This window comes from Podarcis filfolensis (assembly GCF_964270895.1).
Source record: "Podarcis filfolensis genome assembly, chromosome: 11".
Classification (NCBI taxonomy): domain Eukaryota; kingdom Metazoa; phylum Chordata; class Lepidosauria; order Squamata; family Lacertidae; genus Podarcis; species Podarcis filfolensis.
The window spans coordinates 45,430,866-45,456,808 of record NC_139613.1 but is presented as its reverse complement, the minus strand read 5'-3'; the positions used below and the strand labels follow the sequence as shown (position 1 = coordinate 45,456,808).

General features: G+C 43.3%; 1 long non-coding RNA gene across 1 annotated transcript in view; it reads right to left on the bottom strand.

Annotated features, from left to right (window-relative positions):
- The window catches only part of LOC310745097, a 54,900-nt gene that overhangs the window by 16,096 nt on the left and 12,861 nt on the right, over positions 1-25,943 (bottom strand). The window contains exon 2 of the long non-coding RNA XR_014539931.1: positions 56-124. This is a non-coding gene — a long non-coding RNA (uncharacterized lncRNA). The remainder of the gene's footprint in view (positions 1-55; positions 125-25,943) is intronic.

Here is a 25,943-nt window from a genome sequence, read left to right as displayed (position 1 = left end):
ACCAGTACTACAGAAATACAGTTAACATAATACAAAGTTACATTAATACGCTCACAGTTCTTTCTTCAGCTTCTGCCCCCTTCTCCTCCAGTCGCTTTCCACTTATAGTTTCGATCTTCACGGTCTGGTGAAGAAGGAATAATAGAATCATAAAATTGTAGAGTTGGAAGGGACCCCAATGGCCATTTAGGCCCCCCGCCTGCGATGCGGGAATCTCCGCTAAAGCATCCATGACAGGTGGCCATCCAAGCTCTGCTTAAAAACCTCCAAGGAAGGAGAGTCCACCACCTCCTGAGGGAGTCCCTTCTACTGTCGAACATCTCTTACTGTCAGAAAGTTTTTCCTGATGTTTAGCTGCAATCTCCTTTTTTGTAACTTGAAGCTTGGAACTTGGAGATTGCAAGGTCTCCATCTAATGGCAGCCTGCAGCTTGTGGAGGGCAAACTACCACCAACACATAACACCTTCCTTGGGGATTTGCAATGGCTGCCCATCTACTAGCAGGCCAAGATTAAGGTGTTGGTAACGTGTAAGGTCCTATATGGCTTGGACCAGGGTCCTTGAAGGACCTTCTTGTTCCATGGTAGATCACTGCGGTCTTTTGCAGAGCTACTTCTTTAAGTTCCAAAGATATCACAACTCTGCTTCACAAGCCCTGATGCAGGCAGAGGCAGATTTAGGGAAGCGTGACCAGTTGCACTGGGTACAGAGCCTTGGGGCAACATGGGGGGCTCTGTAACTATTATGTTGAATGGAAAGTGAGAGGCTGGGGGTGGGCAAATTTTGGAGTTGCACAGGGAGCCAATAAAATTTGAGACCCTGAGATCCGCCACTGGCGTAGGGATTTCGGCGGGGCTGTTTTGTGGAATAGCATTCCTGTTATTACTAGAAAATTATATATAATGAATGAAAAAGGATGTTCATAATAACTTTTGTAAAAAACCCAGAAGCTTTCTTTTGGGGAATTATAGGGACCTAAACTGTATAGAAATTCTGCTGCAAGTGTAGATCCACTTGAAGATGACAGAACAATGGCTCTTGTTTATGTATCATTCTCCACTTTGTTTATTATTTTTGCAATTCAGAAAATGGTATATGGTATGATTGGTGGAGTTGTTGTTTTCTAAATGTTTCTTGATGTCGCATATCAAACACATTACGCTTTATTAATGTTAAAGCAAGAAGCCTTTTCTCCATGACTATGAAGTGCATATCGATCCGTCAACAAAATAAAGTTTTAGTTCAATTTGTCAACGTTCCTAGCAGATTTAAAATGAAATCACAGTATCAGCCATATAGCTTGATTTGCTGCATTGCAGAAGCCTTAAAAAAAATACCTATAAAGCTAAAGAGCTTGTATATCTTTAGGATTTCTAAGGACAGCTACAGCGTTTGACAGACAGCTATCCTCCCACACTATCTAGACGTAGTTGGAAATGAAGGATTGGCCCTCTTTCTGCAGCTGAGCGCAGTGCTGAATATACATTTGGTTTTGGGAAGGGAAGGGAAAATAAAATGCGGAGGGGGGTTATTCTACTGCTATCGTGCTCAGAAGGTCTGCTCATACATAAATATGCCATTATGAGATGCATAATTTATGTTTATTTTTTATTATTTAGATGTGTCTTCTGACCTTCAATTATATTATCAGAACGGACAAAAATAATTTGTTGCAAATGCCACAAAATAATACAGTCGTACCTTGGTTGATGAACGCCTTGTGAATCGAACGTTTTGGCTCCTGAACACCGCAAACCCAGAAGTGAGTCTTCCGGTTTGCGAACGTTCTTTGGAACCCGGACATCCAACACGGCTTCTGCACTTCCAATTGAGTGCAGGAAGCTCCTGCAGCCAATCGGAAGCCACGCCTTGGTTTCTGAACATTTTGGAAGTCGAACGGACTTCTGGACAGATTCCATTCGACTTCTGAGGTACCACTGTACAGTCCTAAAGTTAGGGTGTGGGAGAACTGAAGGGGTAGATGTGTCTCATCCAACGACTGCCCAGGGCAGAAGTCAGGCCATTGCAGTATTCTTACACTTCTCCATCCTATTCAGTGCTCTTTGCTTTACTAATTTCTTACCCATGGATGGTTGGTGAGATTCAGCCTGCAGTGATTTTCACAGTAGCGCAGAGGGAATCTGTGAGATTATGTAGAGAAGGAGATTTATTCCTATCCTATGTCTTTCTAGTATCAGGCAGAGTGGGAGCCAGGACTGGCCATAATGCTCATTTGTATGATATTTTGTCAAATAATGGGACAAGCGGGTGGCGCTGTAGGTAAAACCTCAGTGCGTAGGACTTGCCGATCGTATGGTTGGCGGTTCGAATCCCCGGGGCGGGGTGAGCTCCTGTCGTTTGGTCCCAGCTCCTGCCCACCTAGCAGTTCGAAAGCACCCCTAAGTGCAAGTAGATAAATAGGTACCGCTTTATAGCGGGAAGGTAACGGCGTTTCCGTGCGCTCTGCTGGTGCTGGCTCGCCAGAGCAGCTTCGTCACACTGGCCACGTGACCCGGAAGTGTCTTCGGACAGCGCTGGCCCCCGGCCTCTTAAGCGAGATGAGCACGCAACCCCAGAGTCGGTCATGACTGGCCCGCATGGGCAGGGGTACCTTTACCTTTACCTTTGTCAAATAATTAAGAAATCCATGTGTTGATGTGTTTAATCTTTTTACTGGTAACTGTTTCTAACTGTTTTTAATGATTCTGTTAATATTTATTGTAACATCTTTGAGGTTTTATCACAATCAAATGGTATCTTGGTTCTCAAATACCTTGGTTCCCAAACAGCGAAAGCCCAAAAGTAAGTTTAATGTTTTTTGAATGTTTTTCGGAAGCTGGATGTCAGATGCGGCTGTCAGCTATTGTTTCCAGGGCACCTGCACAAATCAGAAGCCATGGTTTTCGAACATTTCGGAAGTCAAATGGACTTCTGGAACAGATTAAGTTTGGCGCTTTGGTTTTTGCTATTTATTTTGCGTTTTTGTTTTTGAGGCTTTTGGGGTTAAATTGCTTTTGTGATTGCGTGGAACCGAGTCCAGCTACTGACTGATAGATTGTGTGACTACAGAAATGGATAAAAGCCCCCCATCCAAACAATGACTATCATCAGTGCAGGTAAGAAAAAAAAGTAATTTTGATTTTTATTATCTACAATACTGTCTTATTTATTTTATAGTACAGTACATTGATTATTGCTTTCATTTTATGGATCAGTGGTCTCATTAGATAGTAAAAATCATGTTAAATTGCTATTTTAAGGGTTGTTTTTAACCCATTTTGCATTACTTTCTATAGGAAAGCGCACCTTGGTTTTGGAACACTGTGGTTTTGGAATGGACTTCCGGAAAGGATTAAGTCTGAGAACCAAGATACCACTGTATATGCTTTTGGTTAAATTAATTAATTGAATCAAAATGTTCCTCTTCTGTTTGCTTCCCCTCCTCGCCCCCAACAACAACTACGAAATGGATATTAATTAAGGATTTGTTAATTGCATTTGAGGTTGCAATGGATATCCTCTCTGGTGCCCTTGCAGCTTTGTAGTTTGACAGCTGTATAGCCGTCTGCCCAAACAGGGACGGCTAAAATGGCCAAGAGCACTTTCTTTTTTTATGTAAATAGCCTGTCAAGGTCCATTAAGTGTCTGCTTTGTAATGTAAGCTAGGGTCATGAGTTGCTACTGAATCTTACTAGTTGGAGATCCTTCTGGGAGGTGAGCGGGAAAAGGCATGCCACCAAGGTCTGAATGTGTCAAAGACAGCAAAATAGACTGGCAGTCTTGAGATTAGAGATGGAAAGAGACAAAGGCCTGACTTTCTCTCTGTTGAGCATCAAAAGCTATGGCTTCAATGGTCTCTCTAATGGAGCTGCAGGATCTGTTTTGATGTATTAATGCTGTGAGCATTCCTTTTTATGCTTAGTCTATATATATTGTTGTGAATTGTGGATGCTAGGCACCCTTAAAGTCCTGGATCCAATGGCTGCTAGAATTTAATTAAGACATAGTGAGACCCTGTGTATTATTATTATTATTATTATTATTATTATTATTATTATTATTATTTTGTACCCCACCTGTTTGACTGAGATGCCCCAGCCACTCTCGGCGGCTTCCAACAAAATATAAAAAACACAGCAAAACATCTAACAACAAAACCTTCCTAAAACAGGGCTGTCTTCTTATTTTTTAAAAAAATGTATATATATATTTATTAAGTTTTACATAACAAATTTAAATTCAAACACATCATTCACCTCCTCATTTAGGATTCTCTGAATCCCTTGACTTCCCTCTGCCCTTCATTATCAGTCTTTTTTTTAAATCTGCTTACCTTATTTTCTCTAATTTGTTAAAAGAATAGTAACCCATTTTCCATAGTTTTTTGTACATTACTAGCATTACTCAAATCCTGCAGATGTTTTTAGTTGTATACAGTGTATAATAATAATAATAATAATAATAATAATAATAATAATAATAATGTATTATTTATACCCCGCCCATCTGGCTGGGCTTCCCCAGCCACTCTGGGCGGCTTCCAACAAAATATTAAAATACAGTAATGCATCACACATTAAAAACTTCCCTAAACAGGGCTGCCTTCAGATGACTTCTAAAAGTCTGGTAGTTACTGCTCTCTTTGACATCTGGTGGGAGGGCGTTCCATAGGGCGGGCGCCACTACTGAGAAGGCCCTCTGCCTGGTTCCCTGTAGCCTCATTTCTCACAGTGAGGGAACCATCAGAAGGCACTTGGAACTGGATCTCAGTGTCTGGGGTGAACACTGCTCCTTCAGTTATACAGAGCCAAAGCCATGTAGGGCTTTAAATGTCAACACCAACACTTTGAATTGTGCTCGGAAACATACTGGGAGACGTTGATGTTTTAGGACCAGTGTTACGTGGTCCCAGCAGCTTCTCCCAATCACCAGTCTGACAGCTGGATGAATTGCAGTTTCTGAGTCACCTTCAAAGGTAGCTCTACATAGAATGTGTTGCAAGCGGGAGTTAACTAGAGCATGTACCACTTTGGTGAGTAATTGCACGGGAAAGTAGGGTCTCAGCTGGTGTACCAGATGAAGATGATAGACAGCTGCCTTGGACACAGAAGTGACCTGCACCGCCATGGACAGCTGAGAGTCCAGAATGACTCCATGGCTGCACACCTGGTCCTTTAAGGGCATAGTAACCCCATTCATCTGAAGGCAGCTCTGTGTAGGGAAGTTTTTAATGTTTGATGTTTCATCATATTTTTAATATTTTGTTGGAAGCTGCCCAGAGGGAAACCCAGCCAGATGGGCAGGGTATAAATTATTATTATTATTATTATTATTATTATTATTATTATTGACCAGGGAGTCTTTTCACCTTCCTGCCCCCTGTCCCTCAGAAACAGTACTTCTGTCTTGTCTGCTGGATTCCACCACAATTTGTGTGTGTGTGTGTGTGTGTGTGTGTGTGTGTGTATATATATATATATATATATATATATATATATATATATATATATTATATATATATATCTTATTAAATTTTCTGTTTTACAATTTAGAATATTCATTTATACAGGTACAACCTTAAAATATCAATGACTTCCCTTCTTCTCTTTCCATGGTTCATTTTACATAGCATAAATCCCTGCATATTTTATATAAACTAAACAATTCAGTATTCCATTATTACTTCCACCAAAACTTATTTACACTGTTGAATTTATCTTAATGCTGCCAAAGTTTTCAAGTGTATACTATTCTCCCCCCCATATACTCAGTAAACATTTTCCAATCTTCTTTAAACAAATGTTCTTCTTTTACTCTTATTCTATACGTTAGATCCGCAAGCTACGCATATTCCATCAGTTTAAGTTGCCATTCTTCTTTGATTGGGACCTTGCTCGTTTTCTATTTTGGGGCTAATCAATCTGTTAACCAACCTCCAATCTCCAGCCACCTCCAGACACTCACACGGATCATTCAGAGATGGAAGATTTTACATAAGTGAACCTTACATTGCAGAAGCGCGTTAAGTCTCCAGCCTTCTGACAACAGACAGTGCCTAAGAATCTAAATGAAGCCTGCTGGCCCATGGTTCATATAGTCCAGCATACTTTCCCCCAGTAGACAACCAGTTGCCTATGAGAAGCTTGCCAGAGGTTTCTCCCCTCCTGCAGTTTTCCAGCAACTGGTCTTCAGAAAAGTGCTGCCTTCCACTGTAGAGGTAGAACAAAGCCTTATCCTCCATCAATGTGTCTAATCCTCTTTCAAAGCCATCCAGTGTGTTAGCATGAGAGAGGTGCAAAGGCTACGTTATCTTCACATATGAAAATGCCCAAAGTGACATGTGGGTGTCACTTAACACTTCATTTATTGTTGTTTAGTCATTTAGTCGTGTCTGACTCTTCGGGACCCCATGGACCAGAGCACACCAGGCACTTCTGTCTTCCACTGCCTCCCGCAGTTTGGTCAAACTCATGCTGGTAGCTTCGAGAACACTATCCAACCATCTCGTCCTCTGTCATCCCCTTCTCCTTGTGCCCTCCATCTTTCCCAACATCAGGGTCTTTTCCAGGGAGTCTTCTCTTCTCATGAGGTGGCCAAAGTATTGGAGTCTCAGCTTCAGGATCTGTCCTTCCAGTGAGCACTCAGGGCTGATTTCCTTAAGAATGGATAGGTTTGATCTTCTTGCAGTCCATGGGACTCTCAAGAGTCTCCTCCAGCACCATAATTCAAAAGCATCAATTCTTCGGCGATCAGCCTTCTTTATGGTCCAGCTCTCACTTCCATACATCACTACTGGGAAAACCAGAGCTTTAACTATACGGACCTTTGTTGGCAAGGTGATGTCTCTGCTTTTTAAGATGCTGTCTAGGTTTGTCGTTGCTTTTCTCCCAAGAAGCAGGCGTCTTTTAATTTTGTGACTGCTGTCACTATCTGCAGTGATCATGGAACCCAAGTCAGTAAAATCTCTCACTGCCTCCATTTCTTCCTCTTCTATTTGCCAGGAGGTGATGGGACAGTTCATAGAGGCACCCAGTTCTTCTTAAGGTACACAGTCCAGACTGAGGCAGCTTCTGTGGTTTCCTATTGCTTTCGCTCCCTCTCTTCTTTCAAAGACTGCTTGCAAAGATACAGCTGCCAAGATTTTCACACTCACCCCCCTTTTTCCTTTTGGTATAATGTATTCCGTTACTCCCTGTGCCAGCTGAACGCTCAGCAAATGGATTCATGGCTAGTAGAATTCGGATAGCTCTCCACTTTATTGCTTTGCCACTTTTCTATTGAAGAAATGTTTCCTTACATATTATCACATTTTATCTCTCTCTCTCTCTCTCTCTCTCTCTCTCTCTCTCTCTCTAAAACATGGCAATTACCTGCTGCATTCAGGCTTCACTGCAGGAAACGTTTCGTGCCGTGTGTGCCCTATCTGGAGCCATTCATTCCATGTCATAAGCAATGGGGAGAGTTTAAGTTAAACTGCCCGCTTTACTGGCGAACAGCTCAAATCAAAGATGCACTGTTATTTACTCGCTCCTGCAGAGTCCTGTTTAGTTTCCATTCCAGACACTCCGAGTATAATGTTTCTTTCCCATTTCTCGGGTAGCATTCAATGCAGGATGGAGGTGCGGGGCAGTGGGAAGAAAGAAGGCTGTGTTGTTTATTTTGTTGCAGCACGTTTTCAGCAAGCTATCCTGTAGCGCAGGGGTCAGCAAACTTTTTCAGCAGGGGGCCGGCCCACTGTCCCTCAGACCTTGTGGGGGGCTGGACTATATTGGGGGGGGGGAATGAACGAATTCCTATGCCCCACAAATAACCCAGAGATGCATTTTAAATAAAAGCACACATTCTACTCATGTAAAAACACCAGACAGGCCCCACAAATAACTCAGAGATGCATTTTAAATAAAAGGACACATTCTACTCATGTAAAAAACAAGCTGATTCCCGGACCATCCATAGGCTGGATTTAGAAGGCGATTGGGCTGGATCTGGCCCCCGGGCCTTAGTTTGCCTACCCATGCTGTAGTGTAAGGAACAATTTAATTCCACTCACTGAAAGACAGTCGGGGTGGGGGGGTGTAATGCATAACGGATATCTTTTCTTCATAAACTTTAAAACTATGAGCAATTTGGCAGGTTTCCTGAAATACTAGAAAGAGTTGAAAAGTGGGGAAGATGGATTACTGTAGCTGCTGGGGTATCTTGTCTTGTCAGCTCACATTTTTGGCCCCTCAAATGTCTCTGCACATTACAGAAAAGATGTTGTATGTCCAGAGAAGAGCTTTGTGCAAACAGTCCCTAGAAATTATACATGCAATTTGTGTGCAGGGAAACTAAAGTGACCATTTCATGAAATTTCTCTATGGAGTGGAGAAATCCTCCTTGGTTTCTTGGGGACAAGTTTTGCTTAGCAGAAACTCTGCCTGTGCCACATTTTCCCTAATACTTATTTGGTAAGGGCAATTCTGTTGGCCACCTGGCCGCCATCTTGCATCCTCCACAATGTTCCAGACCTAGTACTATTCTGGGGCATTCTGTGTGTGCATGTGTGGGATAATGGTGGAGAATGCTTGAAGAAATGTTTTCTTGGTGACTTGGTGTGTGAGAGATGGGGGGAAGAGGGAGAGAGAGAATGAACAAAAATCTTAGATCCCCACCCCCCGAAAAAATGTATTTGAGACTGTATGGCTGAGCTCTTGTGTAAGTTGAGTGACAGCAGCTTTCTGAGATTTCAGTCTTTCCCATTGTAATGATCTCAGGCAGACAAGCAAGCTCTGATAAGAATTAAGGAGTCTCTGGCAGTTTTATGGTACATTTATTTACAATTAACACCCAGAGAGCGGCTCTGAGCCCGCTGCTCTTAGCGATGAGTTGGTCACTCTGAGTCTCTGCCCCTTTCGCAGCATGAAAGGCGCCAAAGTCCAGTTCTTCCTCTCTTGTACTTCTGTTGCATTTTAACCCTTTCAGCTCTTCTGGTTCAGGAAGAAGATGGGTGGACGAAGAGCCCTCTAAACGCTGCCTCCCTCCTGGTTGCATAGCAACCCCCTCAGTGCTGTCTATTTCCCTCCCTCTGCCTGCAAGCTTTAGAATTCTGCTGTTCTATTTGAGTCTGGGAACTCTTAATGAAGGGGGGCCAAACTAACCCACTTTCACTCTGTCTGTGACTGCATTCCCTCATCTCCAGAGTCAGACTCTTCCCAGGTGTTCGATTCAGTCATGATTCAGCCAGAAACTACACACTTCAGTTCAGTGTCGGAACAACTTTGTATGGACAGAGAACACCCTCAAAGGAAGAATGGTTGATGAAAATCTTGGAATATACAGAGATGGCAAAACTGACAGCACTGGAACCATTTAAGGAAGACTGGAAACCCTTTCTAGTCTATTAAAAAAGTTATTTCCCATATATGAAGACCACAGCAGCATTTGAAGTGTAAGAAAAAAGCAGAATATATAAAGAAACATGTTAAAGAGGACGAAATTAGATAAGATGGAATCTTAAAACACAACTGTACATAATGCGGGTTCTAAACATCGATGTTGGGTGAGCAAGAAGTCACTGGTTTTGTTGAATTGGAAGAAACCTGTCCCCCCCCTCCCCATTTTTCCAGGCCTTCCCATCTCTACTGCTGAGTAACAAAATTTAACTTTCAATCTGGGAAAATAATAAAATATTATTATACAAGAAAGGAAAAGAAACAACTTTACATGTACAAATGTATATGCATGGGTTCATTTCTGATGCTGAAATGTGGACATCACAAGGAGCAACTGCTTACTGATCAGAATGCAGGGGACAACCTTCAGCCACAATGCTCCTCCTGATTTCCATGCGCCATTTGTAGGTGGAATGATGTCTGTAAAGGTCATGGAAGCCATATCTGAGCATGAGTCATGCACCTTGTCTCTAAAGTATAGGGTACTAAATGGATGGCACCGATAAAAAGATTGCAGTGGCTTCCTTTTAGTCCGTCCCAGGGGCAGGGCCAGCTGCCCGTGGGGGCGGGGCGAGCCAGGGCAGGATGCTCTGTGGGGCCTCTGAGGAGTTTGCCTGCCTCTTCCCACTCAGCCGCCCTACAGCTGAGGAGGAGGCGGCGGGGGGACCGTTTGGGAGACGCGTAGCCCGGGTGCGCTGCAGGCCCCGCAGTCAGTTCCTCCTGGCTTTTTGTCACACACCCTCAAGTGGTGACTGTGGAGTTTTGCCCAGCGTGTAGGTCTGGCAGGCTTCCGTTGTGCAGCTGCTCCCTCGGAGCATAGCTGAGCATAGCAGAGTAAAACACAGCGTGTGTCCTTCTGTGTGTGCAAAGTGTGCAAGCTTGCAGAAAAGCAGAGTCTGTACTAGGCTTCTTACTAATCTAGAAGCTTTATTATGTACAGCAGCAGAGAAAACAAATCAGCCATTGTCAGGAGCAAAAAACATAATGGCTCCCTCAAAAGTCAGACAGAACAAAGAAACAGCTTCTCCGGAAATGGGGAAAGCTCCTCCCCAGATGCAGGACACACTGAGCTATTAACCCTGTAAGCTCTGATCCTCACAGTGACACCTGGGGTGGCCTGCCCATAGCTGTCAACCGTCCCTTATTTGGCGGAAAAGTCCCTTATCCCAGCGCTGTGTCCCACAGATGTCCCTTATTGTCCCTTAAATTTCCCGGGTTTCAAAGGAAGCAGCTCCTCTCCCTCCCTCCCTGCTGGCCAGGGAGGAGGAAGGCTCCAACTGTGTTGCTTGGCTGTATTGCTCAGCCAATAAGGAGTCTAAGAACGACTGGGGGGTGGAGCTTGCATGCCTTGTGCCAATCAAATTGGCCGCGTTGCCTGGGGACTCACCTTTGCTCAGCGCTTCCCAGCAGAGAGGTGACGGTGGTTTTCCTTGCTGCATACCCTTTGCCGGGTTGCTGCGCTGTGGGAACCACTGCTTGAGGCTTTGTTTGGCTGCTGGCTGGGCTTTCTGCCTTTGGCTCGGAGGGGCTCAGAAGTTGAACATACCTGTGCTCTGAAAATCCCTTATTTTGGCTGCTGATCCCTTATTTTTGAGGCTGCTGGTCCCTTATTTTCAAATCTGTAAGTTGACAGCTATGGGCCTGCCCCCACCGCACCCCCCTTCCTCCACCCCTGATCTCAACCATATGGGACAGCTGTACCTTCCTGCATTACGGGGGGTTGGACCAGATGATCCTCAGAGTCCCTTCCAATTCTATAATTATATGAGTCTATAGGAGCAAATGCATGCAGACCAGCTTTTGAACAGGGTCCCTATGTCTGCTATGTTCCTCCCTTTCCAGTATCAAACTGAGAAATTCTGCAACGTAGGGCAAAACCCTGCGCAATACTATTCTATGAGATCAAATTTTCATTTTTTTAAAAAAATATTTAATTATCCCAGACACCACCACCTAAAAAAAGCTCTATCTAACTCAAAAGCAGACATTCTGAACTTTAAATGTCATCTGGGCCAAGCAAAGGTGTTTTGCACTGAAACATTGTTTGCTACAGAGCCTGCAAAGAAACAAAGAGGAACTTTCAAATGGCAATAGCAATAATCTCTCCTAGTAAATGGAAAACAGTGTGTAATGAAAAGAATGATAGCATATTGATACCATGGCATCATGAAAAAAGGCAGATGATTTCCTAGCAGTGTAATATACAAAAATAGTCCAATATATGAAATATACTTATGGGGAAATTGGCTCATGTGATAGTAGGCGCAATCTCAGCAGGATAAATCATATTTTATACAAGGAACTGAATATACAGAACACTGCTGGGTGATTTATAAGTTCTAGCACTCTGACAGTTTGCTGGTCTATTACCTGTTTGGCAATGCCATATTCATAAATCAGCATCCGTAAGGTTTCGATGGGATAGCATTCACTCAAGGACTTAAGCAAAGCAAGGTTGGAATCACAAATTCTGTGGTCTCCAAATATGTGTCAGAATAATTCCCCAGTTTTATTGGAAGCCGATAAAAGAAAGAGCATATATACTCACAAAGCCACCCAGAAGCAGTTTCAAGTTCTTTTCTCCTCTGACAAAATATCTATGGACCTGCAGCCTTTAAGTTTCCTTTATGCTCAATTCCTAAGTAGATATGTTGCTGAGACACTTATTCCCAGGCTTGGAAATAGGGGTGCTAGGTTATTGCAGTGCTCAGCTCAAATGCACTGTGGGCATTATGGCATCTAGTTTCTCTTCAGCTCAGATTTGAATCTTGGAAAACCCCACAGCTTTCTTTTGACATCCCATACAGCCTCCAATTATGAACTATGGTGCTGGAGGAGACTCTTGAGAGTCCCATGGACTGCAAGAAGATCAAACCTATTCATTCTTAAGGAAATCAGCCCTGAGTGCTCACTGGAAGGACAGATCCTGAAGCTGAGGCTCCAATACTTTGGCCACCTCATGAGAAGAGAAGACTCCCTGGAAAAGACCCTGATGTTGGGAAAGATGGAGGGCACAAGGAGAAGGGGACAACAGAGGACAAGATGGATGGACAGTGTTCTCGAAGCAACCAGCATGAGTTTGACCAAACTGCGGGAGGTAGTGGAAGACAGGAGTGCCTGGCGTGCCCTGGTCCATGGGGTCACAAAGAGTCGGACACGACTAAATGACTAAACAACAACACAGCCTCCAATCTCACCCTCTCTCTTGGTGCTGCTGCATGTCAGGTATGAGAGGAGTGAAGAGAAGGCACCAAGCTCCCACTGCTTGCTTCTTCTTTGAGAGGAGCAGCAGAAAACAGTTAAGTGCAGGCACAGGCAAACTCTGCCCTCCAGATGTTTCGGGACTAAAACTCCCATCATCCCTAGCTAACAGGACCAGTGGTCAGGGATGATAGGAACTATAGTCTCAAAACATCTGGAGGACTGAGTTTGCCTATGCCTGGGTAAGTGGGAAGGACTAGGGAAAAGAGATTTAGGAAATCATTGTTGGATACCTGCCATTTTGGAGGCTGGCAGAACTGGGGGTTGGACTGCTTGGGAATTCAATTGAATTACAGTGGTACCTTGGTTCTCAAATGCCTTGGTACTCAAACAACTTGGAACTCAAACACTGCAAACCCAGAAGTAAGTGTTCCAGTTTGTGAACTTTTTTTGGAAGCCGAAAGTGCTCCTTTTTTGAGTGTTATGCTTCCATTTTGAGTGTATGCTGAGGTCTGTCTGTTTTTGCTACTTATTTTGCAAATAAGTTTTGTTTTTGTGGCTCTTTTTGTTTTGTTTTTGTGACTGTGTAGAACCCAGTCCAGCTACTGATGGATTGATTGTATGACTGCAGTACAGTGGTACCTCTGGTTAAGTACGTAATTCGTTCCGGAGGTCCGTTCTTAACCTGAAACTGTTCTTAACCTGAAGCACCACTTTAGCCGATGGGACCTCCTGTTGCTGCCACGCCGCTGGAGCACGATTTCTGTTCTCATCCTGAAGCAAAGTTCTTAACCTGAAGCACTATTTCTGGGTTAGCGGAGTCTGTAACCTGAAGCGTATGTAACCCGAGGTACCACTGTACATTGTTTATTGCTTTCATTTTATGGATCAATGGTCTCGTTATATTGTAAAATTCATGTTAAATTTCTGTTTTAGAGATTGTTTTTAAAAGTCTGGAATTGATTAATCCATTTTGCATTACTTTCCATGGGAAAGCGCACCTTGGTTTTGGAACGCTTTGGTTTTGGAACAGACTTCCGGAACGGATTAAGTTTGAGAACCAAGGCACCACTGTATCTGAGAAATAAGCCATTTTCCCATTTCTTATTTCAGATGAGAAATAGTTCAGATCATCGTGAGCTAATCTAATTCAAGCCTGCATAGAGCTCATCTCTCACCAGGGGAGCTGACTTGGACCCCGGGCTATGAGTGCCTAGTGTGCGTGACATAATGATGTCATGTCGCAACGTGACGTTATGACATCACGCTCGTCCCCCCATCCTCAGAACCTGAAGTTGCATCGGGGGCCCTGTGGTGCAGGTGCTGAGCACCCACAACAATTTTTTGTGGGTGCTTGGGCACCCAGAGCCCCCTATAGTTGGCGCCCCTGTCTGTCGCTGATTCTACATAGAAATGAATGAAAATGTTTTAATATCATTAACACATTTCTAAACAAACTATTTCTGATTGCACAGTATAATCAATAGATAGCTTTATTTGGCTAATGGAAATTCACTGGGTAGCCCTGAGCCAGTTACCATCTCTTCGCCTGACCTACCATAGAGTGGTGTTAGCAGGATAAGACTGGAATAATCCCCATGACTTCTGTCTGAAGTTCCATAGTGGATGGATGAAATTTAAGGAAACCAGGACACAATCCTAGACACTCTTACCTGGGAGTTAAATTCCATGGAACTCAAAAGAACTTGCTTCTGAGTAGACCGAGCTAGGCTTGCACTGTTCATAAGCAAATCCTGTCCATCAATATTTTCATTTACAAGGATGTCTTGACAGAAACAGAAATAAAACCAGCCCCAAATATAATTATTTTTCTGTCAGTATTAGCCAGGTAGATACTTATTCATCAGAGCATTAAAATATATGCAGACTCTGTATAACCACAGATAAGAAAGGGATTAGTCAAATCCTCTATAAGCCAGATACCATTGACTCATCTCACTGCATCCTCACTGGAGAACATCTCCTTTCATCTGTTATAAAATGGTGTTCAATCAATTAGAAAAAGTTAAAATTGGAATACCGTGGCTTAACATGGTTGGCAGTGCCATAAGGAAATCCATGTATAAGAATGAAGCATAATGACATTCTCTAGTGGCTTCGAGTCAGTTAAAAACAATGTTATCTTCATAAATTGGAAAAAATGTAGCTAGGATTTCCAAGGCCCAGCTGTTTTGTGCCTCATCTAAATATCCATGCTAGTGGATTTGTTTTGCGTTTATTTTAAATGTCCGAATTAGAATATGAAATCAAACCAGAAATATTCATATCCCAACTGTGTATTCATACCCCAGCTGTGTTTTTTATGGTGGGCATGAGGAATCTGTGGCCCTCCAGATGTTGTTGGATGTTAATTCTGTCATTCCTGACCACTGTCCATCCTGGCTGGAGATGATGGGACTTGCTATCCCAAGTTGCCCATTCTTGGTTTATAGCAGGAGTGAGGAACCTCTGACTCATGAAAAAAATATTGGCCTATCAGGAGGTCCAACTTGACCTGCAAAGGCACTGCCCACCTGTCAATCTGCTGGCAGGTGGTTGCAGAAGACAGGCTTCCTTCTCCCTTCAGCTGATGGGCAGGGGAGCAAGTAGGTCTTTACCAGCTCTATTGCGATGGCCTGGGATTTGAACTCGGAGGCTGAACCTGAGGGATCCCAGCCTGCACAGGATTCCCTGCCTCCAGAACCAGCTGAGCCGAGGCTGGGGCATAAGCCCGAAGGGTCCTCACCTGTGCTGGATCCTCAGGGGCAGGCACCAGCTGAGTCTGCTCTGGCTCCTGAGGTGATGGAGGACCCATTGCCTGCAGGTGCTCTACTCTCAGTCCCGTCAGAGGAAGCTGAGGTTACCTCTGGGTCCAGTAACCCTCCAGCCTCTCCTGAGCTGCAGAGGCTCAGGGCAGAAAGGCGGAGGGAACTAAGTTCCCACAGGAGGAGTGCTCGCCTCCAGGCCAGGAGAGGCGAGTCACCTGTGGACCGGGGCTGCCCTATGCCTCGGGACAGATAAAAGCCGGCCAGCCCCAGTCCCAAGTTGCAGGAGCAACATTGTTGGTAGCCATTTCCTGCCTGCACCCTGTCCTGCCGGAGCTCCTGACCTCACCCGACTCCCTGCCTTGGACACAGCTTCAGCTTTGATGGACTACCTCCATACTGCACCCTCGACCTCGAACTGGACTCGGACCTCGCCTCACAGTTGACCCACGGGACCAGCACATCTATGCTCAGAGCTTCTCAGAGCACCAACCATAGGGCTGCCAATGCCCATTATAGCAAGGTGTTTGGGATTTTGACAGGTGCCTGGGACAGTTCACCTGTCAATCATGTGGCAGCATAATTTGCCATATGTTTGACAGATGAGTTGTCTTCCCAGCTCTCCAAGTCTTTACATGAGTAGAATGTGTCCTTTATTTAAAATGCATCTCTGGGTTATTTGTGGGGCCTGCCTGGTGTTTTTACATGAGTAGAATAGGAATTCGTTCATTTTTTTCCTTCAAAATATAGTCTGGCCCCCCACAGGGTCTGAGGGACAGTGGACCGGCCCACGGCTGAAAAAGGTTGCTGACCCCTGGACTCTAGAGGATCAACATCAGGAAAAGCTAAAGGTTGCTCCAGTGAATCGGCAAGCAAGGAGCTGGAGTACAGGCAGAATTGAAAAGTCCTGTCATTCCTTCAACTCTTAGTACATAAGGGGGTGCAGGATAATTCACAAGGCATCACTGCCAAGCACATACAGATTTCTCATAAAAGCTGGGACTACTGCCAACAATGTATCGCCATCTGTTGTTCTGTAGGGGTGAGAGGAGAGGGCACAGAAACTATACTGTTTGGGTTTGCCGTTTTCTAGACTGGCAGTAGATGCCAAGTGAAATCCAGATCCTAACCCTCGGGAGACTGGAGCTAATACTTTAGTTCACACTCATTTATAAGGCAGAATGTTCACCGCTTGTTATCAGTGGAATGGAAAGAAAAATGGCCCGATATTAATAAATATAAGCAATCTTTCTTCTGGATGAAAGCCCCTGCAGCTTCTGCAAAGTAATGGAGATGATCATTGCCCGTATTTAATGGGGAGAATCTCAAAACTGTATAGAAGATCTCAGAAAGACAATTACTTTCAGGAGGAATTTCTTGTTTAATTGAATTTAGCTACTTTTGAAATGTATAATGTAAAAGCCACTGTTATTTCTGCATGGAGCTGAATTACTAATGCAAGACATTTTGTTAATGGGCGACAGTGAATTAGATTCCTTCCCAGTGAAACTGTTTGATGCTCATTGCACCGGACACAGAAATGGAGGTTAAAGACTATTAAAGCCCTATCGGCTTTATTTCTAGTTTCAGTTATCACGTAAGTGAAATAACAATAGTAATAATAGCTATTATGGCAGTTAAAATATCAAAAGCAATAAAAATGTAAATAAAGCTTTAGATGCAAGCAGAAAAATGTACAAGAAGACATAACTATATATTTCATTGCTATGTAACAATTCCAGATGCCTGCGGACAAGCAATTGGCCAGTTGTTTCAAACAAATATAACACCAGTCCTAAAGGATCCACACTGGCTCCTATTACATTTCTGAGCACAATTCAAGGTGTTGGCATTGACCTTTAAAGCCCTACACAGCTTCGGCACTGTATACCTGAAGGAGCCTCTACACCCCCATTGTTCAGCCCGGACACTGAGGTCCAACTCCGAGGGCCTTTTGGTGGTTCCCTCACTGTGAGAAGTGAAGTGACAGGGAACCAGGCAGAGGGCCTTCTCGGTAGTGGCGCCTGCCCTGTGGAACACCCTCCCATCAGATGTCAATGAAATAAGCAACTATCTGACTTTTAGAAGGCATCTGAAAGCAGTCATGTACAGTGGTACCTCGGGTTACAGACGTTTCAGGTTACAGACACTTCAGGTTACAGAGTCCACTAACCCAGAAATAGTACCTCAGGTTAAGAACTTTGCTTCAGGATGAGAACAGAAATTGTGTGGTGATGGCGCAGCAGCAGCGGGAGGCCCCATTAGCTAAAGTGGTACCTCAGGTTAAGAACGGACCTCCAGAACAAATTAAGTTCTTAACCTGAGGTACCACTGTATAGGGAAGTTTTTAATGTCTGATGTTTTATTATGCTGTTATATTTGTCAGAAGACATCCAGAGTAATGGGCGGTGTACTGCTACTACTAATTCACCTCTTTGCACTGCTTTGCCAGGTTATAATGCTGTTGAGCAGGGATAAGAAAGCAGTAGCTCATCAGCCCCAGCAAGCATAGCCAATGCTCAGGGATGAAAGGACTTATATTCAAGTGGTTAAGAGCGGTAGTCTTGTAATCTGGGGAACCGGGTTTGCGTCTCTGCTCCTCCACATGCAGCTGCTGGGTGACCTTGGGCCAGTCACACTTCTCTGAAGTCTCTCAGCCTCACTCACCTCACAGAGTGTTTGTTGTGGGGGAGGAAGGGAAAGGAGAATGTTAGCCGCTTTGAGACTCCTTTGGGTAGTGATAAAGCGGGATATCAAATCCAAATTCTTCTTCTATTCAAGCAACAAGGAAGGATGGGGGGCAATGCTGCAGAGATAGCAGAAGCCACAATGGACATAATTTCCTTTTAGGATTTGCTACATCAAGAGTATAGAGCCTAAGTTAGGAGCAGAAAAGACTCTTCATGTATGGAACAACAGCCGCCTGGTTCTTATTAGCCCAGACTTGGAAAGAAGAGAAGAATGGCAAACCAAGCTGATGGACTATGCCGAGATGGCAAAGCTGACTGGAAAACTCAGAAATCAAGAGGATGAAAACTTTATAAAAGAATGGGGGGAAATTATAAGTTATTTAGGAGACCACTGTAAGCAGATGGAAATGAGCAGGATTTTGAATCACTTGTAGTGTAAAAATTACTATGGACAATATGGTTTGATATTAAAATTGGAGTACCGATGAATATGCAGTTGTAGATGTTTAAAAGGAGACCTCATGGAGGGAATAGGGGGAAGTCTTGAGATTCGGAGAATCTCTTTATACAGATATGTTGTTACTAGTTTGTGTTTATTTGTACTTTGTAAAACCAATAGAAATGATTTCATAAAAAAAGAGTATAGAGCCTAAGTCTATCCCATACTGGAGGCTCCATGAAGCTGAACAATATTCCCCAGGCACCACATGAATTCTGATTGAAATGAGAATATATATGTATAGTCACCCAAGAATGCCTGGAATTGATTGGCAACCACCTGCTCAAGAATTGGGAAGACTGCACCAGACTTCACCAAGTAAGCAGCCACCACAGCAATATGGCTGCCATCACAAACAGCGCCTGCGTGTTCGGGATTCCATGCAATGGAATGCGCTTCTTGTGTGGTCAATACCCACAACCTGCTCTTTTAGATGTCAGGGAGATATGGTCTTGATCAGGAAATCTCGAAATTCCATCTGGAAGCTGAGTCCAAATGTCTCTCCAATAAGCTTCTGCTGACAGCCATGTCAAATTGGGGCTATCCAAGAAGTCGACATGCCGCACGAGGTCAGGAAAGCTAAGGGAGGAGGCAGGTCACGTATTGGTCCTGTAAGCATTTTCTGCGGTGGGTCCACTGAATTTGTGTCATTATTACAAGGTCTTGGCTGACATTTGAGGGCACTGTTAATGGAAAGAGGACAGTAAGGAACACTAAAGATTTGGGGGGGGGGGATTGTGAGCGTTCGAAGTTCACATTTTCCTTTCATGAGCACAAAAGCCTATAAAATGGCCTTTTCTGACCCTAAACACAAAAAGCCTAGAATAGAACCTGAAAGGTTTCACATGCTAATCCAGGGCTGTTGGTTATTCATGTCTGTGTTTGAAACCACAGGTGACTTCAAGTTGTACTTTTGAATGCTCATCGGCTCTGCTCCTCAGCTTGAATTATCTTGTGTGAAACACAGCAGCCTGGCACAGCCACATTTAAATGACTGAACCGTTCCATATCTAATGTGGGAGCAGGAATAAAGAGCCAGACTTAATGGGTTAAACATAAAAGAATGGGGAACCTGTGGCCACCCCCCAGATGCTGTTTGACTCAAACTCCTATCAGGCCCGGCCAACATGTCTGAAAACAACTGCAGGGGCTCTCCCTGGGGTAAAGTCTATATGAATTGTCCAGAAATCATGGGCAATTTTATAACCTGTTGCTGACTATAAATCAGTGTAAAAATGGAGGTAGCGTTTTAGAAAAATAGAACTGTATGAAAAAGAAATACTTTTAAATACCACATGTAGATTTAAAATAAGAACATGTTTAAAAAATGCCACATCGTCCTACAGCATTGGAATTGTGAACATTTCTGTTTCATGATTTTTAATGCTGTAAAACTTTAAGGCCCATATATTTTAATACACAGTTTAACCACAGGTTACTATAAAGTGATATTATAAGCCTAGAGATGCTGACTCAGTAGAAAGGCTCTGCAATACCTATTAATTGATCCGCAAATTCCAGAAATGCATTAATCCCTGGTTTATTCTGCCTGCACACAAGGCCCTGGGGGCTTATTGTTTTTCAAGCCGTATGAGTTTGGCACTAACCAAATGCTTGAGTTGTGAATTCTGATATCTACATTCAAGGCTACCTGCTTTAACTAGCCCTTTGAGAATGGGAACTGGAAAAAGCAGATACTGCTCATATGCCTGAAGTCCACTGAGGGATGGAAATCATTTGCACAGACATGATTGACAGTAAAGAAATGATGATAATAAGAATAACGGAGGCAGCTATTAGAATTCTGGTGACCAGCACCCCTGTGGTATACTTATCACATCTAATCCAAGATACCACCTTCTCCCCGAAGCTATATTTCTGTAATGAATGGGAGCATTTTTGAAACTGAGAAGATTGAAAAATACACATTCGCCGAAGACATCACAGTTTTTATTACTGCTACTAAATTGCGCATCTGAAGAACACATCCTGGGTTTATTTAGTAGCACTAATAAAATGGAAGTGTATATCATTCTGTAACTCATACCTTGTTTTTCTTTCTTTTCAGGATTATGGGAAGAATGAAAATAGAATCTATTCGTATCTGAACTACAGCCTTTTGGCCAGACACCAGGGTGTGTGGTCACTGTGCTGGCCACCAAATGTGTGGTTTGTAGGCTTTGTGCCTAGACTGCAGCTTAGGGACTGAACACAGGCTTCCTTAAAGCTTATGGAAATAGCATTGGGCGCACCAAATGGATTGCAGATGTCAGAATATTTGGCTACTGTTTTGTGAAATGGGATGAAACGGAATAAAACAAAAAAATAAAAATAGGAGAGCCAAATGATGAATCACAGAAGACAGTTCATAAGTTCCAATCAATGAATGTTTGATTTTCAGATAATGTGAATAAGAATAGAACAGAATGCACACACACAAACTCCTTTTCTTCATGTGTGGGCATTGGCGGCTGAAAACTAGAAAGGAACAATGGGCAATTGCAGAGATCCGGACTCTACTCAAACTGGATTCACCTTTGGGGGGGAGGGGGGAGTTTTCCTACACACACACACACTTCAAATTTATCAGCTTCACTAAGGTAAACCAAGCCTTCACAGGAGCTTAAACATCCTTAGAAAGGGTCCATTTTGACCTGTTTCCACAGTTTTGGAAAACCTGCAGGTTTCACATGCTATGGCAGCACTCTTGTGAATGTAACAACAAAGCCTCCAGCAACATTTCTTTTTTGTAAGATACTTCTTTATTCATTTTATGTACAATCTTTACAACAGAAGACTTCACCATCCAAGACAAAACAGTATATAACAAAACCTCGAGTCTCATATTTTCGTTTGTACTGGTTCTTCTCAGATTCCCTTATTTTACTATTCCTTAATATTTGTCTCCTTCTTTTGGTTCCTTATCCTTAATCTCTTAGGTCCCATATATATCTTTAACATTTTTTCAGTGAATTTCCTCACCTCCCTCCCCCTAAACCCGTTGCTTCCCTTCACCCATGTGGGATCTTCCTTACATACAATTGGGGTTTTTTTGTTGCATTAACAGCTGTTTGTAATTGTTGTTCCATATCTGTTTTAATATCATCCTATAACCTTGCACCCTTGAAACCATTGCATATTAATTTTAGGCTCCGAAGCCAACTCTTTTCATGTAATCCTTTAGAACAGCCTCTAACTGATGCTGTTAACTTTGCCATCTCCGCAAATTCACAAATTTTAGCTTGCCATTCTAATAATTTTGGAATTTTGTCTGTTTTCTGTTTTTTTTGCCACTAATATTCTGGTCGCTGCTGTTGCATAAAGGAATACATTCCTTTTATCCTTGGGAATGTCACTAGATATTTAACCTCCAGGAACATTTCTAGGTTACAGAATTACAACAATGCAAATTTCAACATTTTCTGTGACGTGCAGTAGTCCTGAGCATGTGGATGCATAAGAATATTAACTATGAATCAGATTCATTGACTCATGCATTGGAATGCATATCTGATCATAGTAGCACTAGTCTTGCTAACACATATGTTGCAGCCTGGCATTATCCCCTCATTCAATTTCAGTTGCATGAAGAGGAGAGTTGGGTCCCGCTACACCACTGTAAACCAACCCAACTGTCCATGCTTTTCTATTAGGAATTTTAGGTGCTGACATTCCAAAGGAACAGAAAAGGCTTTTTATGTATGCGACGACAGCCGCACAGATGTTACTAGCCCAGAAATGGAAAGAAGACAAAAGTCCCTACCAGAGAAGAATGGCAAATTAAACTGTTGGATTATGCCAAAATGGCAAAACTGACCGGAAAGCTCAGGAACCAAGAAGGCCAAAATCTTAACAAAGAGTGGGGGGAAATTATAATTTATCTTGGAGACCACTGTAAGCAGATGAAAACATTAGTAGGATTGCAGCAGCACTTGTAATGTAGCAAATACTATGGAGTGACTTAAAATATGGACTAATAATATGCAGTTGAAGAGGCTGACAATAGGACCCATGGAGGGGAAGGTGGGAAGTCCAGAGATTCAAAGGAATCTTTAAATATGGATGTATATGGTTGTATTGTTATAATTCTATACTTGTAAAATCAAATAAAAATTATTATTATTATTTTTTTAAAGTCAACCAACCCAACTGCCCATGCTGTGATGGGAAGGGAACATGAAGGGGACAACCTTTTCTATTCACATGCATACATTCAGAGCAAGATGCAGAATCCTGATCATGTAGGGTTCAATGTCACTGGGCAGAGGTGTGTGGGTAGGCATCTAAATGTCATTCTCTAAAGAATGCCCCAGGAGGTAGGATCTCAGCCCAAGGTGGGTAAAGCTTTTCCCCAAAGCACTTGTCCAAGAGAACAGCATTCAAGGTGCAGCACAGTCTCAAGAAGTCAAGGTCAAGCACAGAAAGCAAATCTACTGTAGGTCCAAAACATTATCCAGAAACAATGACAGCAAACAGTCCATCTTAGATGGCTCTAGGGGGTCTTCATTAGGTATCAACCCAGAGGGCTCTCAGCATTGGATTCAGGGTACCCAACATCTTCAAAGTCCTTGATTTGTGGGATGTCTCATTCATCCTACAAGGACTCAGTATCTGGCACTAGGTAAGGGCTAGGCATGAGAGTGGAACACATTTCCATATTCACACAATGCATGGGTGTTGCTGGGGTGGGAAATGGATGAGATGTAATTGTGGGTTCAGGGCAGGGGAGTCAACTTGAATAAAATATTGGGGGGCAGGTAAACCACACCCTCCAAAATTGATCACATAATGCGGCACATACACACACACACACACACACACACACACACTTTGAATGGCAATACCCATCAGCTTTGGAGAGGTGGGCAAAGGGACCTCAGCCGCTAGGGGTTGGCTCCTATGGGTCAGGAAGCTCTCCTCTGCCACTTGTACAATGTTAATAATTGTGAAAGAGGATAATGCCCTCACAGGACTATATTTTCTTTGGCTCCATTTAGACCGTATTCAATTCGGTTGCCTGGATTCCAGAGCAAGGTTACCTAACTTGAATCTATACATATACAGAAGATTATAATTGCCATCCCAAAAAGAAGCCGTGTGGATTAATGTCTGTTTTATAATACTTAGAAGGGTTTAGAAGGGATCAATGCATAGGCTTCCCCTGGGAACTATTTGACTTTGTCAGCTACCCAGACAGGTCTGAGTTTTGCTTGAAGAAGTCTTCTGTGCGTGCATCAGTGGAAGCGATGGTATGTCCTTTTGGGGACTGGGATGTTTATGAACAATGTATTGATTGGCCTTGGAGGAGCTGTAAGAGATGAGTAATTTTTAAGGCATTTGTTGAATAAAACAGAAGCATTTGCTACCAGCTGTTTGAAATTAGGTATAATGTGAGTCACGAAAAAGTCAGCTTCATTCTCCTCTAGCAACGGTATATGCATAAAAATGACTTCAACAGAGTCTCCATAGTCAACAAGTGTTTCTGAAACTAGACTGAACAACAACAAAATCAGGTTAAATTCTAAGAATCATTAGGCATTATCAGTAGTATGATATTCTCTGTGGGTTTCCTTCATATATATATTTTCCTGGCTCTCTTAGGCATGCCTGGCAACATTATGGAGTATTACTAGATAAACCCCATGAGATCTGATATTTATCTACATAAATGTATGTTATTGTTTCATGTGTAATTCACTTTGAAAACTGCAAACTGAATAATGTCAATATGTTTTGGTAGCATCTTACTGCTTTAGGGAGTATAGATATATATCATGCTAGGGTGTTTGTAGGTTCCTTAAAATATCGAAATGATTTTTCTTGTGTTTAATGTTATTTAGAGCCTGATGCTAGCTATGTTCAGCTATTAAGACACCTAGGTTTCCCTAGGCGTGAGCAAAAGAAGAGTTTAGAAGATTTCCCTTAGCCTTGCTGTTGCCTGAAAATATCCTCACTTTCATTTTCTTAATTTCTGACTCAGAAAGTAAGAGTAGAGGGTTCGTAGCACTGCTATTTTTCTAGAAAAAGAGGTGCAGGAACTCACCATGAATGCCTCCCTTGTTCTCTTAGAATGGCAATGGCGCCCACCTGAGAGGTGTCGGAACTGAGTTCTGGCTGAAAAAAAGCCCTGGTTCATATCATCAGGATACCTCATCAGGATGAGCCAGTGTGGTGTAGTGGTTAAGAGCAGTGGACTCGTAATCTGGTGAACCGGGTTCACGTCTCCGCTCCTCCACATGCAGCTGCTGGGTGACCTTGGGCTAGTCACACTTCTCTGAAATCTCTCAGCCCCACTCACTTCACAGAGTGTTTGTTGTGGGGGAGGAAGGGAAAGGAGATGGTTAGCTGCTTTGAGACTCCTTAGGGTGGTGATAAAGCGGGATATCAAATCCAAACTCCAAACTCCTCCTCAATCCACAATACAAAACAAACCTGCTCAGGCCATTTCAAATGGCAAGTAATATCCCACCCCCTGTTTGAGAGAAACAGGAGGCCATTTCTGGAGAAGATAATCAGAAAAGGACATAAATAGAGCATAGGGAAAGCTGAAGGAAGTCTAGGAGTTAAGCAGAGAGAAAATACACAGCTCCAAAGGCACACACAATAGCTTCCAGTATCCCCAGTTCCTAGCCTTGAGCTCGATTTGCATGGTCAAACTCATGCTGGTAGCTTCAAGAACACTGTCCAACCAACTTTGTAACCAGAGGTTCAACTGAATAGAATCTGAATCACATGAACCACAAGGCCTATGCAGCCTCAACTTAAGATGGCTCCCCGGCCTGGCTTTGCAGCAGCACGTGCAACAAAATGGCATCCAGCATTCAAAAACCCCCTCAGCTTGCATTAACTAGCCACACACACACAGCCTCCCCCCTCGCCACGAGATCGCCAGTCACCCACCATTTTAGTCAACCAGCTCCTTTCTTTTCCCCCATAAGTCAATTGAAGGAGCCTCGAAAACAAATTCAAAAGCCCCCCCCTCCCACGAGATCTCCTTTCCTTTTCCCCTACCATGTGCCCTCGCTCCAGACAGACCTTTTCGCCGGCAAGGGTGAGTGGGCAGTCGATGACGTATCCATCCGATTCCGATCCGAGCACTCAACACAGGTATGTTCAACTTCTGAGCCCCTCTGAGCCAAAGGCAGAAAGCCCAGCCAGCAGCCAAACGAAGCCTCAATGAAAACCACCGTCACCTCTCCACTGGGAAGCGCGGAGCAAAGGCGAGTCCCCAGGCAACGCAACTGATTTGATCAGCACAAGGCATGCAAGCTCCACCCCCCAGTCGTTCTTAGACTTCTTATTGGGTGAGCAACACAGCCAAGCAACACAGTTGGAGCCTCCCTCCTCCCTGGCC